This window comes from Macaca mulatta, chromosome 14, assembly GCF_049350105.2.
Source record: "Macaca mulatta isolate MMU2019108-1 chromosome 14, T2T-MMU8v2.0, whole genome shotgun sequence".
NCBI lineage: Eukaryota > Metazoa > Chordata > Mammalia > Primates > Cercopithecidae > Macaca > Macaca mulatta.
In genome coordinates this window covers 48,861,244-48,880,316 of record NC_133419.1, presented here as the reverse complement: position 1 = coordinate 48,880,316, position 19,073 = coordinate 48,861,244, and the positions used below count along the sequence as shown (strand labels likewise).

Sequence of the window (19,073 nt, the reverse complement as noted above, 5' to 3'; positions counted from 1 at the left end):
AGAGAGAGTCATATCTCAGCTAGTAGGAGTGAAATTGTGTCATATAGTAATGCTGTGTCTTACATTTTGAGAAACTGATACTGGTTTCTAAAGCGGCTGCACCATTTTATATTCTCGTGAGCAATTTATGAGGGTTCCAATTTCCAATGAATATTCCACCTTTTTCAACATATTTTAGTATCTGGGTTTGTTGGTTTGTTCGTTTACTATAGCCTCCCTAGTATGTGTGAAGTAGTTACTCATTGTGATTTTGATTTTTATTTCCTTAATGTCTAAATATATCATATATTTTTTGTGCTTATTGTCCATTTGTAAATCTTATTTGGAGAAACACTGATTCAAATCCTTTGCTCTTTTTAAAATTTGGGTATTTGCCTTTTATCGTAGAGTTGTAATAGTTCTTAATATATTCTGGATTCAAGTCGTTTATTAGAATTATGATTTGCAAATATTTTCTCCCACTCCATGGGTTGTCTTTTAACTTTCTTGATGGTTTCCTTTGAGTCACAAAGTTTTACATTTTGATGTCCAGTTCATCTTTTCTCTTTTCATTTGTGCCTTTGATGTCATATCTAAGAAACTACTACCTATCCAAGATGATGAAAATGTATTCCTATGTTTTCTTCTATAAGTTTTATAGTTTTATCTCTCACATGTAGGTCTTTAATTCATTTTGGGTTAAGTTTTATATGGTGTGAGGTAGGAGTTCAACTTTATTCTTTTGCATGGGGATACCTAGTGGTCTTGGCACCATTTGTTGAAAAGACTATTATTTTCCCACTGAATTGTCTTGCTTGAACCCTTGTCGAAAATAGCATTACTGTTTATAAGAAGTGATTTACCTGTAACTGGGAATTTTGAAATATGGCGACTTGTCTATGAGCACACTTTGAAAAGATTTCAGAATCACTATATTAATCATTCAAATTGCATGTAGAGATGTTTTTAATCATATTTTTTCTATCTTTGAACTTCACTACTTAGCAATTGAAACCAATTTTATGATAGCCTGAAGTTGCTGACTACTACTGGCCATGAAGCCTTCTCTATACTTCAGTTTCCTCCTTTATAAAGTGAAAAGATTGGGCTAGATTATGTTTGATTGTTTTTCCCCAAAGTTTACCCCACTGTCAAGTTGTTGTAAGGCAAAGAGGAAGGAGTGAGCTGAGAGTGCTGAAGGAACCGTCACAGTTCCTTCAAAGAATTCAACTTTGTTAGATTTCCTTTTTTAAAATTTGCTTTAAAAATTAGTTCCTCTGCTTAAAATACAAAGTTAGAAAACTACAGAATTCTATGACTCCTGAAAAGAAAGAGGAGTGTGGAGAAATATTAGAGATATGAAGACAAAGACAAATAAGATTCAAGATTGTGTCCTGAATAAAACACAATGAGATATCCTAAGCAGTGAGGAATTACAGCATGAGTAGCAAGGCACCAGAACAGAGGACAGGAAACTACAAATTGAAAGGGAAAGTTTGAAGAGTAAGAAGACTTTCATTTAATGTTTTTTGTTTTGGTTTCCAAAATAGCTTTAAAAAGCTTGTTTCTTTGGAATTTTCAGCTCTCCTCTGAAACAAAATATGGAAATATTCTAATTTAACCAAAGTTTGTTTGAGCTGTGATTCTATTATCCCAAATCCAATGACAACCATACTAGTTAGTTTCAGAAATCAGCTAGCTACATTAATTCACCACATTTAAATATGCTTTTTAATACTTCTGCTCAGTAAATGCATATAAATGTGAACACAGAGCAACACTCTTGGAAATCAATTCCACAATAAAAATATATACATAGCCCTTTTAGAATTCAAAAGATATTTTTCTCTTCTTTTAAATGCTTTACTTATCTTATTAATTAAAATTTTATTAACATATAGAATATAAAAACAGTGAAATACACTAATCCTAAATTCAGTCCATCAAGGTATTTGATGAGTTTTTACATACATATTCTCCCATATAATCACCACCCAGACCAAGCTATAAACATCCCCAGTACTCCAGAAGATTCTCACATTCCTCTTCCCAATTAATTACCCATCCAAAGATAACCACTATTCTGACTTCTATCATTGTAAAGTAGTTATGCCTGAACTTAATAAATGAAATCACAGTACATACTCTATCTTTACCTTCTACCTTCCTCTAATCTTTAGCTGTTTCTCTCTTTACTTCTCTATGCTCCATATAATGTCTGTGAGAATCATCTATGTTATTACAAATATCAGGTTTTTATTGATGAATAGTCTTCCACTGAGTAAGTATACCACAATTAATGTACTCTCCTGTTGTGGACATATGGGTTGTTTACAGTTTGTGCCTACTACAAACAAAATTGCTACGAACAAGCTGTGCATGTCTTTTGGTGGACAAATACAATCATTTATCTTAGGTATATACCTGGAATTATAATTTCTGGTCACAGAATAGGCATATGTTTAACTTTAGTAAATATTGCCAGATAGTTTTCAAAATCAGTTATAACAATTTATACTCCCACCAGCAGTGTATGAGTGTTCCAGTTATTATTTGCCCTCACCAACACACACGGCATTGTCAGTCTTTTTAATTTTAGCCTAAATGCTCTATTCATTAATTTTATAAACCTGTAACTTTACTAATTATAAAACAGAATATATATTATCCTTCTGTCCTCTAACTCTTAGCTACTTAAAGTGTGGTTACAGCCAGCAGCACTGGTGAAAAGCAGTAAAGACATTACCTGGGTCATTGATTCCTATGCCCCACCACAAACCTATGGAATTTGAATCCACATTCTAACTAAGATCCCCAGGTGATTTGCATCCTGCTAAAATATAAGAAGCACTTCTCTGGTTGATACAATTTATAAATTTCTAGAATGGTTAAAATGTCCTCTAAAAATCTTTCCAATAGACTCTACTAATGAGCAAGATATGTTCTAATAATATATTCTTTATATAAATTCAATTACCAGGACAAGACTCTAAAATGCATAAATGAGCATGTACAAGGTACAAGGTAAATAGGTAATGTTTAGGCCCAAATATAGGTTCACAAAATAAAAAAAAAAATTTAAAAAAAAGGTCCCTTTTGCCTCTTTCTCAGAAATACTTTTTGGAAAATAAATCATTCTACCAAAAAGACATATCCACTCGTATGTTCATCGCAGCACTATTCACAATAGCAAAGACATAAAATCAACCTAGGTGCCCATCAATGGTAGATTGGATAAAGAAAATGTGTTTCATCTGCAAAAGAAACTATCATCAGAGTGAACAGGCAATCTGCAGAACGGGAGAAAATTTTTTCAATCTACCCATCTGACAAACGTCTAATATCCAGAATCTACAAGGAACTTAAACAAATTTACAAGAATAAAAAAATTCCATCAAAAAGTGGGCAAAGGATATGAACAGACACTTCTCAAAAGAAGACATTTATGTGCCCAACAAACATATGAAAAAAAAAAGCTCAACATCACTGATAATGAGAGAAATACAAATCAAAACCACAATGAGATACCATCTCACCCTAGTCAGAATAGCGATTATTAAAAAGTCAAGAATGCTGATGCTGGCAAGGCTGTGGGGAAACAGGAATGCTTTTACAACTACTGTGGAAGACAGTGTGGTGATTCTTCAAGGATCTAGAACCAGAAATACCATTTGACCCAACAATCCCATTACTGGGTATATAACCAAAGGAATATAAATCATTCTATTATAAAAATACATGCACACCTATGTTTATTGCAGCACTATTTATAATAGCAAGGACATGGAACCAATCCAAATGCCCATCAATGATAGGCTGGATAAAGAAAATGTGGTACATATATACCATGAAATACTATGCAGCCATAAAAAGGAATGAGATCATGTCCTTTGCAGGGACATGGATGAAGCTGGAAGCCATCATCTTCAGCAAATGAACACAGGAACAGAAAACCAAACACCACATGTTCTCTCACTTACAAGTGGCAGTTGAACAATGAGAACACATGGACACAGGGAGGGGAACAACACACACCAGGGCCTGTGGAGGAGGGGAGGGGAGGGAGAGCATCAGGACAAATAGCTAATGTATGAAGGGCTGAAAACCTAGATGATGGGTTGATAGGTACAGCAAACTACCATGGCACACATATACCTATGTAACAAACCTGCATGTTCTGCACATGTCTCCAAGAACTTAGTGTAAAATAAAATTTTTAAATGTGGTACATATACCTCATGGAATACCATAATACTATACAGCCATAAAAATGAAAGATGGCCAGGTGCGATGGCTCACGCCTGTAATCCCAGCACTTTGGGAGACTGAAGCGGGTGGATCAAGAGGTCAGGAGTTCAAGACCAACCTGGCCAAGATGATGAAACTCCATCTCTACTAAAAATACAAAAATTAGCCGGGCGTGGTGGCACATGCCTGTAATCTCAGGTACTCAGGAGGCTGAGGCAGATAATTGCTTAAACCCGGAAGGCGGAGGTTGCAGTGAACCAAGATCACGCCACTGCACTCCGGCCTGAGTGACAGAGCAAGACTCTGTCTCAAAAAAAAGAAAAGAATGAAATCATGTCCTTTGCAACAACATGGATGCAGCTGGAGGTCATTACGCTAACCAAATTAACACAGGAACAGAAAACTAAATACCACATGTTCCCATTTATAAGGGGGAGCCAAACATTGGGTGAACATGGACACAAAGATTGAAACAATAAATACCAGGGACTACCTGGGGAGGAAGTAAGGGGGCAAAGACTGAAAAACTACCTACTGGGTACTGTACTCAGCACCTGGATGACAAGATTAATCATACCCCAAACCTCAGCATCACACTATCTTCATGTGTATCCCTTGAATCTCAAGTAAAAGTTTAATTTATTTTTAAAAAGTACTTTTTTGTTGGATGAGTGATACATTAGAAATAACATATCTGGATTTCAGCAAACATTTGACAAATGGTCTCAAATATCTTTACTGTATATATACTATATATTTTTATCTTTACTATATATATTTTTATCTTTACTGTATATATACTATATAAATACTATTTGTTTTAATTACCCTTTGTATCTTTAGCATCTATCTGGCATAGAAAATAAATGTTTGTTGAATTTAATTAATCAAGCCTTGTGGATATATGAACAAATGCAAGCTAATGTTAGCATGCTCAACAAAGTTTCTAATAATATGTAAAATGACAGAATTAGGACCCCAAAAGATCTCAAAAAAATAAAAACCATAAAGAATAAGAAAGAGAATATAACCACAGATACAAAAAAAGAAGAAAAGAAAATAATAGGTCAACTATGTGCCAATATATTTTTTAAATCTAGATAAAATAGTTGGTTTCCCAGCAAAATATAATTGCCAACTGTCTCAAGAAAGAATAGAAAATATGAATAGACCAATAAAATATTGTTAAATATCTCCCTCTTTAAAAAGTATGAAGATCAAATGGTTTTATAGGTAAGATTTTTTAACCCTTAAGAACTGACAAATCCTATGATCTCCAAATCATTCCAGAGCATAGACAAAAATGGAAGCTTGCTATTCATTTTACAAAGATGGCAAGATGCTACTATCAAAACCCTTATAAAGACAGCACCAAAATAAATGAATACAGTTTCATATATACAAAATTCAAATGCAGCAATATGATTATATATGTGTGTATACATATACTAATATATTCTTTATATAAATTCAATTTGAGGAATACAAAGATAATTAAGCACTAGAAAATCTATCAACATTTACACAATAATAACAAAAATAAGGAGTAAAAATATGATTTGATAAATAAATGCCAAAAATACTTGATGAAATTTTTAAGGCATACTAACCCAAATATCTTAATAAAAAATGATCAAATTAATCTAATCAGAGAAAATGTATCCAGAATAAGTGCATGCTCCTGTGCTTGGGTCCTAAACAACCAGCAGCTCAAGTACAGGATAAGAACATGATAAACAAAAGGCTTGTGAATTTTAGTTGGCAGTAAGCTTAATAAGTCAACAATGCAATGTGGCTTCCATAAAAATTTAGAATCTTTTAAGAGAAGAATGTTATCTAGGACAAAAGAGATAATAATTACATAATATTATGTAGTGGTTATACTTACATGTTTAAATCCTGACCATTATGTTTACATATCATCTTAAGAAAATTACTTAATGCCTAAGTGTCAGTTTACTCATCCATAAATTGGAAATAATATGTACTTCACAGGGGTAAGGTAAGCCTTAGATAATGCTTGGCACATAATATGTTCAATATATAAAATAAAGCTTTTGTATTATTTTTCAATTGACATATAATAATTGTACATGTTTGCGAGGTACATAGTGATATTCTGATACATGTGTGCAATGTGTAATGATCAAAATCATGGTAATATCCATCACCTCAAAAATTTATCATTTGTTTTGGGAGCATTCAATCCTCTCTTCTAGCTATTTGAAAATATATAATAAATTACTGTTAGCTGCAGTCACCATGTAGTGCTGCAGAACACTAGAACTTATTCCTTCTATCTAGCTATAATTTTATATCTGTTAACCAACCTCTCCTTTCCCCTCTGCTCCTCTATCCTTCTCAGCCTCTAGTAACCACTATTCTACTGTCTACTTTTATGAGATAAACTTTTTCAGCTTCCATATATGAGTGAGAACACATAGGACAGGATTTCATTCTTCTGATGGAGGAATAATATTTCTTCTTTTTTTTTTTTTTTTTTTTTTTTTTTTTTGAGACGGAGTCTCGCTTTGTCGCCGGGCTGGAGTGCAGTGGCCGGACCTCAGCTCACTGCAAGCTCCGCCTCCCGGGTTCCTGCCATTCTCCTGCCTCAGCCTCCCGAGTAGCTGGGACCACAGGCGCCCGCCACCTCGCCCGGCTAGTTTTGTTTTTTTTTTTTTTTTTGTATTTTTTAGTAGAGACGAGGTTTCACCGTATTAGCCAGGATGGTCTCGATCTCCTGACCTCGTGATCCGCCCGTCTCGGCCTCCCAAAGTGCTGGGATTACAGGCTTGAGCCACCGCGCCCGGCCGAGGAATAATATTTCATTGTATATATATATACACACTACATTTTCTTTATCTATTTTATCTGCTGGTAGACACTTAGGTTGATTCCACGTTACTGTGAAAAGTGCTGTAATAAACATGAGAGCGCAGATAGCTCTTCCATATACTGATTCCCTTTCCTTTGGATAGATACCAAACAATGGAATTGCCGGATCATATGGCAGTTCTATTTTTTAGTTTTTTGAGGATCCTCCATACTGTTTTCCATAATGGCTGTACTAATGTACGTTCCTACCAATAGTATATAAGAGGTCCTTTTCTCTGCATTCTCATCAGCATTTTTTTTTGTCTTTTTGATTATAGCCATACTAACTGGGGTGAGATAATATCACCTTGTGGTTTTGATTTGTATTTCCCTGATGATTACTCATGTTGAGCATTTTATAAGACAAAACTTTTTAGCCAAGTTATCCAAGCATTCTTTCATTCTAAATACCTATTAGGTACCTGGCACTGCTCCAGTCACTTTTTAGTTTAATTTTTATTAAACAAGGACCAAACAGACAAAATTCCTGTCCACATGAAGCTTACATTCTGGTGGAAAGGAGGAGGTAATTCCCTATTGTTGATCCCCCAGCATGGACTGGACCATCACTTAAATGGAATCACACCACAAAAAAGGGAACTGGAACACCCTTTCAATTCTAAAGTTCCATAATGCAAAGACTATGAGTTTATGATTTGAGGTACAAATACCCAAAATGCATTCCCAAGCTCTAATAGAACCATGAAAGGCTTGTAACAAGTACCATACCACTACCATCTCCTCCAGTATCATCATCATGACATTGCTGCCTACAGGCAGCCCCTTTGACTTTACAGCTGCCCTCTCAGATAGCATATCATCTATCCCTTTGGATGGTGAACACATAGATGCCCCCACTGCTACAGCTACTGTCCTTTCTCCACTGCTGCCTTCACCAGGAAAACAGTATGGAATGATTAGTAAAAGAGTTTAGCTATTGTCATGACACAAACCTGGGTTCAATCCTACAGTCTGCTGCCTCCAATAAGGAACCTTCTGGGATGAGCCTGTAATTCCTGGCCATGTTGGGCTGAAGCTAAGCCCCTTCTGAGACACTGGGGTCCACATCAAAAAAGCTTGACAGCAACAGAGGGTTACCAACTCAATATCATAGTGGCCTTCACCCATAGCCTTCTACGGCCTAGAAATCTAGTCTGCAATCACTGGCCAAGCCAGGCTGCACCAGGCCTGCCCTGGGAAATGCCTCCTGGGTCAAGCATCCTGTTTGCTAGCTGCCACCTCTTTAAACTCTGTCACTACTTCTTCAGTTATTGCTGCATCACAAATCTAGCCCTGAGAAAATTCATATCCAAATTCACTCTGTGCCCAAATCAACTAGTCTCCACAAATTATGAAACTCAAAAATGAAGAGGTTATAATAAAGGAATTTTAGTTCCAATAGATCTGTTGATTTGCAGTTGAAGTGGTTCTCAAAGTACCTATTACTACAGAACAGCTAGAATTATCTCAAAGGTACTCAAGAGTCCCTGTGTTGGGGAAATTGTAAGATTAGTTCACATTACATTTCAGTAGTATTCATTTTTACCCCTTAAATAAAGTATTTTGACTAATATACTCCTTACTTTGGGCTGAATTCTTCTTTTAAAGACATTTGTTTTAATAATAGGTAATGCTTATATGGCACCTATTCTTATGTGTGCCAAGCACTGTTCTAAGCACTTATATGTACTCATTTAACCCTTAAAACAACCCTAAGAAGTAGGTACTGTTTTACAGGTAAGGAAACTGAGGCCTAAAGAGATTAAAACAATAGGCCAAAGTTCATACTGTTAGAAAGTGATGGAGTATGCTTTTTACCACAAACTCATTTCATCCCAAGCTAACTCTCGAGTACTGTACAGGTTAGAGAAATAAAATTAGAGTCAGCATGGGATTTCTACTCTTCAAGATGCTTGACAAAGAACACTAAAAACAGGTTTTAAAACACAGTGTTAGTGGGGCGGGGGAGTCAACAAAGACTCAAGGGAGAATTTTTTTCTTTTTACTTTTTATTTTTGTTTTTTTGAGACAGGGTCTCACTCTGTCTTGCTACAGCCAGGACCTTCCAGGCTCAAGTGGTCCTCCCACCTCAACCTCCGGAGTAGCTGGAACTACAGGCACATGCCACCACACCTGGCTAATTTTACTATTTTTGTAAAGACAGGGTTTTGCCATGTTTCCCAGGCTGGTCTTGAACTCCTGGGCTTAAGCAATCCGCCTGCCTCAGCCTCCCAAAGTGCTGAGATTGCAGGCATGAGCCACTATGCCCAGCTGAGAATATTTTAAACTTTGGGGACAAGGAAAGATTCAAAGCTTCAGTCTTTTCAATAGTACCTTGCTCTAAAATTGAAATCTATGCAATAACCTTCAGGCTGGAATGATTACTAAGTGCTTAAAAAGAATTTAAGCATCTATATCTAAAAAGAAATTTTAAAAGGCCCAGGTCTTGCTTAATGGCTGCTCACTGTCTACTGCAATAAATCACTTTTCATGTAATAAAATACCAACTGAGAGATAACTGGCCTCAGTGGTCACCCTGTACATTGCTGAAACAGGAAAAAAAAATAACATAAATAACATAAATTCAGAAAGAAGTTTAGAGGTAATAAGAGGTGGGGAGAAATTAAAGAGAAAAGGAAAGAGAACAAGTGTGTCTGTCTAAGTACAGACAGAGATCTACTACTAGATACAATAAATATCAGAGATGGCATGTCTAAAAGCCAAGGGCCAATCATCCTTCAAGAACTTACTTAGGCAACACAGTACTCTCCCTTAGCAGGAGCAGAGCCTTAGAAGAAAAAAGATAGCCTGGGCAAGATAGTGAGATCCCCGGTCTCTAAAAATAAAAATAAAATATTTTTGATTAGCTGGACATGGTGGTGTTCACCTACAGTCCTAGCCACTCCAGAGGACGAGGTGGGACGATCCTTTGAGCCCAAGAGTTCAAGAATGCAGTAAGCTGTAATCACACCACTGCACTTCAGTCTGGGTGAGACAGTGAGAGACTGTCTCTAAAAATAAAAAAAAGAAAAAAGATAATGAGTCATCAAACAGAAACGAATTATCTAACTGGTCCAAAGGAAAGATAATTTCAGAATTTCTTTATGTGAATGTGAAGCTCATAGAAGTACGGACAGTCCTTACTTTGCATTATACCATGATAACTGAAACTAGTGCATAGTGCAGCCGTGTCCCCACTTTGCATGATTCTGTAATAACTGAAATCAAACCATGACATGAGAATTGTGTCAAGTTGGGATCAGAGCTATACAAAGTGAGGACAGGGTTATGATGTACAAGACTTTCAGTTAACACCATGCCATGCAAAGCAACGACTGCCTTAATAACCACACCTGCTGAAATTCAACACCACGTAATAATATGTTCAGTACCTTATTATCCCTATTATCCAAGCTCCTTATTATCTGGTCTGTAGATTACCTGGGGAAAATCTCTTAGCTTAACTTGCATGTTACAGGGAGCTGCATTTATATGGCAGAAATACCATAGAACTTCAAGGCAGGATATCTAGGTTTAGATTTGGTTCTGCCATTTAATGGCCATGTAAACTTGGGCATGTCATTTTTCCTTTCTAAACCTTAAGTTCCTTTTCTATAAAACTAAAATAATGACATCTACCTCCCAGGGCTGTTGTGTAGATTAAATAATAAAATAATAATCACTAATGTTTAATGAGAGCTTACAACATATCAAGTACTCTTCCAAGTGTATTAGCTTAATAAAACCTCTCAAAAATTATTATATAGGTACTATTATTATCATCATCTTATGAAAGCATCCAGAAATATGTCTATATGTGGTAACTGCTCAATATATGTTTGGTGATATGCATCCAGTTCATTAACCAATATTATCTCCATCCATAGAAATAGACACTGAAAAGAAAGTGAGAAAATCAGAAATCTGTTCATTTATTAAATGCTTCAAAAAACTGATGTAAGAAGAGAACTAAGTTGTTAATGAAAATAGGGTTTTTTTAATTCCTAGAGATTCCTTTATCCTCCTTCTCTTGAGTGCTAGTTGCACTCTAAGATTCTGGAAGAGGTTAACTAACAGACTTCAAAGACAGCCAACTCTGCTGGTGACAGAAACCATACTCAAAAAACCTGGCACTGGCCACTACTGCCAGTCCAGCCAAACACACGCAGTGAATTGATGGCTGTGTCCCAATGCCCTGCCTATTTCATCCAGCCCAACTTCCTTCACAGGCACAACCCTCCAGATGCTAATACTTCCTTCCTTTCTAAAGTTCTCATTAGACACTTTGAGTTAGAAAGCAAGAGCACTCTCCAGGAGCACACTATGGAAATATACTCTATGAAAAGCTGTATGGAAAAGTGAAGGGAAGCAGCTAGAAATGGTGTATCATTTTTGCTCATGAGTCTACTAGCATGAATTCATATATTAAATTAAATTCCTAGCATTTGTCACTTTAGAAGGCACAGTGGACATGGTGCTTGAAAGTTCTATATTAAGGGGAAGCACAGAACACTATCCCAGATGGGTATCAGCAGGGTGTCAGAGCTCAAACCTCTTTGGAGATCATCAAACTTCCCAACCACCAACAAAAGAATTAACTCCTGGAGAGAAGTGACTTAGCCAAAGTCACACAAAGTTTATTGGTAGAGCTGAAACTCCCAAACTGGACTTTTGCTGCTATACCAGATTGCCCAGGAAATATACCAACGAGTTAGAGAAAAGAAGAAAAGAGAGTAATGATAATAATGCTTGCCTACAGCCATCCCTAACTGCTGCCTTACTGTGCTTTCCCAGCTTCTGCCCTGATTTTATCTAAATCCAAGGAAGGCTGGGTGCAGAAACAACAAAGAGCCCCAGACACTCAGGAGAGTAGTAATTCTCCACTTGATCCCCTCTCCTGAACATGATAAATACACTTAACTATGGAACTTTACTGACCCCCTCACACCAACAAAATGACTCAAACTGCTTTGCCTTAAAGAATAAAAGATGGGTTAAATCTGCTTCCTCTCTCATATTAAAAATGTCACACTAGGCCAGGCACCATGGCTTAAGCCTATAATCCCAGCATTTTGGGAGGCTGAAGCAGGAGGATTACTTGAGGTCAGGAGTTCAACACCAGCCTGGGCGTCATAGCAAGACACTGTCTCTTTTTTAAAAATTAAAAAATTAGCACAGCATTGGTGGCCTATAATCCTAGCACTTTGGGAGGCTGAGGCAGGAGGATCACTTGAGCCCAGGAGTTTGAAGCTGAGTGAGCTATGATTGTGCCACTGCACTCCAGCCTCAGTGACAGAGTGAGACCAATCCCCTCCCAGGAAAAAAATATATATATACCATACTACTGCTTCCTGAACCTCAACACTGATCAATCTGTAGTTCCACTTCCTGTCCCAGGTTTCCAGTTATGGCTACATTCTTCAGAGGGACTCTGTCCCAGAAGAGTGTCATCTGGAGACCATGCATCTCCTCCTTGACTCATCATGCCCTCACCTCTCTTTCCCACTCTTTTCTATTTCAGTAGTCTCCAAAGTGCGTACATACACCCTAGGAGTATACTACATAAATATACTGTGGTATATTTATTTATTTTAAATGTAAGAAAAACTAATGCTTACCTAGATTTAAATACAGATTGACAGATTGAGTCTATATGTCTTAATGTGCAACACCCAATATCAGAAGTATCCTGGGTAAAGAAGAATGGTTGTAAATAATATAATCTAGTTTTTTACTACATTAACCCTGAACAAATGTCCAAGTGGTTTAAAATGATTCTTCCAAAAAAACTATAGCTTAAGGATATTATTAATAATATAGGCCTTAATGATAACAAGACCGTGACCAAGCTGACATTTGTACTAGTAGTAGTAGCTCAATAGCAGGCACATTACAGGATAGAAACAATGATGACCCATGCATACCTCACAAAAAATAGGCCGAAATTTGTTTTATCATCAAGAATACAATTTGAGATAGAGATTTATATCTAGTATCATTAACAGTATACTTTGCCCTATTGTACTTTCAGATGTTAAACAATATGAACCCTTTACAATCAGCAAGACATTTAAATACTAAGCACATCGATATAAATGTATATTGCTGCAATTTTTCCAACAATCTTTAAAATCATACAATGCTCAATCAGTACTTTACAAAATTTCACCAAACATAAAGTTAAATGTTTTGAAACCTCTTTGAAGTTCTTTTATAAAAGATAAAAAGCTACATGCTATCAGAAGAGCACTTGTTCTTCCTGCTGCTATAAAAAAAAGGTTAAAATAATACACAAAAAATAACATCACAACAAACTTAAATTCATTCCCTTAACTAAAAATCAGTGCTGCGTAATGCAAAACTCTGGAGTCACCATTTACCTAGAATGCAGTGTGAATGATGTCTTCTGGCATTGTATAGTTGGTACTGCCAAAATGTTGAAAGACATAGAAAACTTGGCTGCAGATTTGCAAAAAGAAATGTCATGTAGGATGCTTGCTTTTCAGATGAATGAATGTACATATTTCTCAACATGCCTCAGTTTATATTTGATATGCAAAGTGCTAATTTTTAGTGAGCCATTTAAATATGTACCAGGAAAGATACCATCTCAACAATAAGTTCCTTTTTTAAGAAAAATAATTTTTTAGGAAAACTAAGGAAGTGAACCCACTGGTGAAGTGGTTGTCCTGAGCATTTTGCTAAGGGTGCGCCCTATTCAAAATGAGGCAACCACTATTCTGTCAGAAGTTCTCCCAAACAAACCTTAATATTGTCTTGCCAGAGGAATTCTTCCAGACTTAACCTTACCAGCAATATTCTCCAGCAGCATTTAGGCTATCTAGAATGCTTAAGATCTCCATTTCCTCTCCATGAATATTCCAAGTTATGACCGTTTGACCTCAGGTACTGAAAATGTTTCCTACATTCACTCCAATCAATCAGGGAAGATACCAGCTATAGGTTACTACGTGAACACTGAAACAAGCATTTTATTAATTATCAAAGGTATTTACTTTTAAGATGCACTAGTAATACACATATTACTTAAATACATATATTAAATAGACAGCTCATTTGGGACAAGTTAGAATGACCATATAGTTTAACACCTTCCTTACTAAATTTAATAAAATCATATCTGTGTTTTAAATTATCTCATATATAAACTTGTTAAATGAGCAAAATTAATAACTATATAAGCACAGCCTCATAAAATGTAAAGAACATTAATACAAATGTCCTATTTTATTGGCATTTAAATTGCCAATAAACTGGGTATATACAAATCAGAAAAGAAACTAGCATATATACAAATCAAAAAAGAAGAAGAACAGCCCAAAGATGTGAAAGTAGTACTAAGGAAATGCAAAAGAACGTGGCAAGGCTAATGGAAATCCTCTCTACAAGAGTTCCCCTTCGTTCTAGGACTCAGAGAATCCCTGCAACACGATCAGTTCATTGAAATAAAAACAAAACAAAACAGCTAAGCATAAGAGAAAATAAGGTGCCTTGAGCAAGAATCTTAAGAAAAATCTGAGACCAGCTATGGCTCTCAGTAATGAAATAATAAATACTGGAGTTATCTCAAAGCAATTTTAAAATAAATAGGTTAAAGAAATAAAAGATAAGCATAAAGCACATACAGATATTTCTATATCTGTCTATAAAGATTACCTCATCAATTTGAAAAAAATCATTTGAACACACAGAAACGAAAAATAAAATAAAATTAAAACTTCAAGGGATAGGTTTAAAGCACATTAAATAGAGCTGATAAGAACAAGTGACAAGGAGTCATGGAAATAGGGGAATGCCGGCCATCTTACCAACATCCTTCTTTGCTCAGGGTGAGCCATAACAAATGAGTAATGGAATACTCTTTATAAACAGGGATGAATTTTGAGGGTCACAGATGATGATGGTCAGCTTTGAACACAGTATAAAAGTAAAGACACCAAGGCCATGGATTTCTGTATTATGTCTTTGGCCTTCATCACCTTTAAAATGAGTAAGTATTCCTGCTTACATAAACGATGGGAAGAACGTCAAACAAATCAAAATCCACCTTTAGAAAAAAAAAAATCAGAATGCTCACCATATACCTTAGAAGTTTCTTCTCAAGTATTTAATTATACCATTTTCTTTCAATATGAAAATGAATGCAAAGGGCACAAAGTGATATTTTTGTACTGTAATCAGACTTTCATAGAAAAATAACAACCAAGCACTTACTATGAACCAAACAAGGTACCAAGTGTTTTACGCACATCATCTCCTCAACCCTCACAATATCCTAGGAAGAAGGCATTAATATTCTTATTTAACACTTAAGGAAATAGATTCAGAAAGGATAAATAAATTGTAAATGGTAGAACAAAATTTGATCCCGGGTGTGCTGATTCAAAAGCCCGAGCTCTTAACACCTAAAACAGTATTGTTTTATACAAATAAATTCAGAATTAAAAAAGAAAAAATTCATGTACAATAGAAAGGAGTATACTTTTTATATACTCTCTATTTACATAGCTCCTGATAACACTGACGAGCTTTCCATGTGGACATAACAAGGAAATCAAACACAAAACTTCACAACTAAGACACAGCTAACTATGAATGCTTTGGAAAATGGCCCAAAGTGTCATAATTAAAAGTCAAGCTGTTTCTCATTGTTTCCCTGTCATGCTTAACATAAGAATATGAGTCTCTAAGTTCACTAGTCCTACCCAACACAGGTTGTTTATATATATATACATGAATATTTATACCTCAGAGAAAATAAGCCTGTTGCAAAATGCCATACAATTTAAAACACAAAAGTCAAAAGTATTCAGTGTACATGAGCCCACATTAGCATAACTGTAAAATTACATAAACCTATACAAAAACTACAAGTGGACGCATTCTCTGGACTTAATGTTATCTGTAAACATTTAAAGAATCTGATATCAAAAAGCTGACAATTTATTTAAAAATGCCTTTAAAGGTTCCAAGGTTAAAATCCTTTTTTAAACCTCAATATATCTACTTCAATTGTGCATCGTTATAGTGGGAAAGGACTACAGCTAAGAAATTTTAAAACAATAAAATTTTCCTTCCTTATGTATTTAAGTCTCCAGAGTCAAGGGTAAAAAATGTTCCTGAGATTCAATTGATTAATATGCTGTTTTCCAAGTTATTTAAAGTTTGTTCAGTTGCTATATTATTTCCATTTTTGTTTTCTTTTCGGTTTTTGCTTTTTTCTTTTTTGAGACGGAGTCTCGCTGTGGCTCTGTGTCTCCCAGGCTGTAGTGCAGTGGCGTGATCTCTGCTCACTGCAAGCTCCGCCTCCCGGGTTCACGCCATTCTCCTGTCTCAGCCTCCCCAGTAGCTGGAACACAGGCCCCCGCCACCACTCCCGGCTAATTTTTTGTATTTTTTAGTAGAGATGGGGTTTCACCGCGTTAGCCAGGATGATCTCGATCTCCTGACCTCATGATCCGCCCGCCTTGGCCACCCAAAGTGCTGGGATTACAGGCGTGAGCCACCGTGCCCAGCCTGGTTTAGGCTTCTTATTAAGGAACTTAACTGAAAACCTTAAAGGAAGACGTTCTTTAAATATGATGCTTTTAGCATCATAACTAATTTAATATGACTAAGAGGATGTTTTTGAACTGTTTTCTATAACTTTCACGTACTTTTCCCCCTCATTTACTAAATTTCAGAACCTTTCTTTTTAATGTAGAGATTTCATCATTTTTTTTTTTTATGCCATTACCAACAATGCAAGTCTCCAGGATGCCAAAGTGGTGGTGAGGAAAATAGGTTACAGCCATTGTAGACCACGGCCATAGCTCCTCTAGCCTATGTGACCACCAATTCCTTTTCAGAAAGTGATTATGTCGCAGTCATATAAGCTGCAAAACTCAGTAAGTGTGTTTAACTTGGAGAAACAAGTTATTAAACACCAGAGAGCTTCCAAACTAGAAATATAAAAGGCCTGCTGGCTCAGAGAAAAGGCATTCAGAAGTTATTAGAAAACATGAGTTTCCAGATTACGAAATTAGGTGGGCATGATGGCTCCTAATTCCAAAGTGATAATTTTATCACTTTGGAAGGCCAAGGCAGGAGGAGCACTTGAGTCCAGAAGTTCAAGACCAGCCTGGTGAGATACCACCTCTACCAAAAAAAAAAAAAATTAGCCAGGCATGGTGATGGGCTTCCGTAGTCGCAGCTACTCAGGAGGCTGAGGCAAGAGAATTGCTTAAGGCCAGGAATGGCTTCAATGAACCATGATTGCACCACTGTATTCCAGCCTAGACAACAGAGCAAGACCCCGTCTCTTAAAAACAGAAACAAACAAAAAGATTGAAAAAACAAAAACCTAATAAGTGGATTTATCATCCCTATTGGAAAGTTATCAGGAGTAAAGAGGTTTACTGCTGCTACTGCTGCTTCTGCCACTACTACTGTTCATCATTATCATTGTATAATTATAATTTGTATTTCTTCCAAAAACCTCAAATAACCACTCTGAGGATTAATTTATTTTCATATTATCTCTCAATAAAAAAGAAGTTACGATATATGCCCACTTTGCCATTAGAAAAACTTAATTATAAATATGAGGCACCTAAAGAGCTGCATCACATAAGGGAAACAGAAATAACACCTAGATCTAAAAGCTTTCAGACACAGCTCTTTCTTTAAGATCTTGCTTGTCCATTTTCTAAAAGTGTATTACAGTGTAAGATACAAGATTTTATTAACTCACAGCCCTGATCATCAGTTCATATATTAATAAGCCAATTGCTGTAATTTTCATACCTAGTTGACATATTTGAAGGAAAGTAATAATTTGAAAGATTCCTCTGTACCTTAAAACACACTCACAATGTTCCTGACCACAAAACTGAGCTAAGAAAGAGAAGTGCAGTAGCTAAGCTGCTGGCTTATGTCCATATCACATTCATGACAGACACAGCCTTTCTAGGAATCACAAAGAAACATGTCCAAGACATTTCAGTGTCAGATCTACAGAAAAGCTAGTTATACTGTCAAATGTTCCCCCATGTTCAGTGCTCTTTAGGATGTTACCTAAAGCCAATTCCTCATCATCCTTTAAATCACAGATCAAAGGCCATCTCCTACTAGAAGCTTTCCCTGACATAGGTACTTCTGCTCTTATATATAACGCCATGATAGTAATTAGCACACTGTACAGAATCACCTATATCTATACCTCTTCATTAGTACCATGCATTTTCATCTTTGAAATTATGTAATCAAGTTCTTCTCAACCTTTTCACCATCAAGGATTCTTTTATTAATGAACCTCATATTTTGAAAGAGTGTTTTCTATCAAACTTGCCACACTTATTGTTACATAATTTTCTAATTTGTATTAATCAAAGACATACAGAACTGATATTTAATGCTTCTGATCAACATGGTATTATTCTTTTACATTGGTGTATGGGAAATGCAGCAATAATTTGGCTCTGGAAGTAAGTATGAAAATACAATAAATGAGCACTGACATTATATCAAAAGAGATTGGGAAATAAGAGGGCCAAAAAAGCCAGTTCTAACTTATGACATACAAGCTTTGTTCGAAGTAAGTAATATCCTGAAGCAAAACCCAGTTGAAACATTGATTCATATCAAGTAGAAAATTAGTATGGCTGGTAAGTTTATCTACTCCACATACCTTTTATTGAGTGAGGCAATGAATATGAAAGCACTTTAAAGCCTGACGAGTACTATAAATACAAGAGAAAATAAGAGGCTTTCTCATGCCATGGTTCTTATACTGATCATATAACTATTGTCAATTTATCCTAACACAGTTGTCCAAAACTGTTCTACCCACTTCTATGTATATATATGTGTATATATATAGTATCTTCAAACTTAATCTTTCTAACAAACCATGGAATAAATTATATCACCATCCCCATTTTTAAAATTAGAAAATTGAGATTTGGAGAGGT

At 35.9% G+C, this 19,073-nt stretch overlaps 1 protein-coding gene across 35 annotated transcripts in view; it reads right to left on the bottom strand.

Moving 5' to 3' along the window:
- The window catches only part of SOX6 (SRY-box transcription factor 6), a 660,184-nt gene that overhangs the window by 626,257 nt on the left and 14,854 nt on the right, over positions 1 to 19,073 (bottom strand). The window lies entirely within an intron of this gene.